This window comes from Sebastes umbrosus, chromosome 5 (assembly GCF_015220745.1).
Source record: "Sebastes umbrosus isolate fSebUmb1 chromosome 5, fSebUmb1.pri, whole genome shotgun sequence".
NCBI lineage: Eukaryota > Metazoa > Chordata > Actinopteri > Perciformes > Sebastidae > Sebastes > Sebastes umbrosus.
The window spans coordinates 11,642,686-11,644,512 of record NC_051273.1 but is presented as its reverse complement, the minus strand read 5'-3'; positions in this window follow the sequence as shown (position 1 = coordinate 11,644,512).

Genomic DNA, 1,827 nt, shown 5'->3' with positions numbered 1-1,827 from the left:
CACTGGTACAAGAAGACATCTTTGTTGCATTGCTTCTTCCATGTCTGCCCTCTATCAGCTCTATACTGTATACCATCTAATAAAGGAAAACATGCATAATGAAAACATATTTAAATGAAATTAAAAACAGATTATATGCCATCATGGGACACTAAAACTAAAAAACTTGTTGGGACAAATCATAATATTTTGTCATGATATTCTTCATATATAAAGATAGTGTGATGGAATAATTGATACACAAGTTAACTTTGGAAGGAAGAGGTCCGGAGCTGATGATGTCTTACAAAAGAAGGTTTATTGAAGCTTGATCAAGGAGAATTGTCAGGTCTCCACAATAGATGCTCTCTGCATGAAGGCCTCACAACTCTGTCCTTCCTCTCCGGTGCTCAGTGTCTTACCCCTTATCATGTTTTGACTTACTCCGTTCCTCCGGCATCTCTGACCCTGGTTGCCCTAGCGACTGGCTCTACGGTCTCCACTACAGGCACAGCTGTACAGATAACGGTGGCTCCTCTAAACAGGGCTCCAACCCAATAATATCAACAGAGGGACACTCTGACAAACACTCTGACCTTTCTACCAATAAGAGAGGAATTGATGGAAAATTCCATCACAGATAGCAAATGTCTGCACACAAAATATCAAGTATCTGCAACTTTTGTATAAACTACAAACCCTCCAAAACCCACATCTGTCAAACATTTCTCCACATCTCTCTCTTTCTCTCTCTTTATGCTTTCCCAGGAATGGAGGAGGAGGGTAGTTTACAAAGCACACAGCTTTCGCAATCCTCAAACAGTCAGCAGAAACGGCTCAGAAACAATGTAATGTAATACTTGGACATACGGGAAATGCAAATCATTTACTCATGAAGCAGATTTCTGGTGGTAAAATGTAGAACACGGGAATAACTGTCAGCTGAAAACCTATTTCTGCCTTTGAATATTGAATATCATAATAGCTTACTATCACAAATTGGTGACAAACATTCTGAGGCATGAGGTTGTGCAATATAAGTGTTTCCATTGGCACAGACACACACTTAACTTTTTTTCAGAACATGTTGTATGAATAACACATTGAGAAATGAAGGCAAATCCTGCATTGCTCAACAGCTACATTTTGTTTTAATAGTTTCCAAACTAAGGTCAGGAACAGAATTATTTGTTCCCCGGCCGTTTGGCAGCTTTTTCCACCTTTTTTACAAGGCCATCAAAAAACAAACATTTGTATAAACTGTGTCTAAGGGTAGACTTAACTGTGAAATCTATGCACATCAAAGAAACATCTGGTTAGTTTTTTAAATAATCATACTTTTGATCCAGTTTTGAACTGGATATCTGCTTTGCTTATTTTGTTATTTCATATTTACTCTAGATGAGAATAGTCCGTGCCAACTTCTTGATATCCAACGCATTTGTTTGTTCTATTGATTGCTGCAAATGAATACCGGGAAGGAGAAAAAACAAACAAACCCTTTTTTTTTTTTGTCACTGAATGATAAACACAGCAAAGCCTGACCACACAGGGGAAAGAAACCAGTGAAACAATAATTGCATTGTATTGTAAAAAAAAAGAAAATCTAAAAAAGCTTTCACAAAAAGTAGACTAGAATCTGTGAGGTTGTTATTTTTGCTTTCCATGATGCATTGAGCTTATTCTACAGTATAAATCTCAGTCATATCACACATCCTGGTGTTTTTATGGTTTTGTTGAGGATCCAGTGTGTCACATGAGGTGTTTTGTGTATGTGGTCACTTCCTTTTACTTTTTTTTGCTGTCCCCTGTGAGCCTGAGATTGTATTTGGAGGCTGGAACAGACTT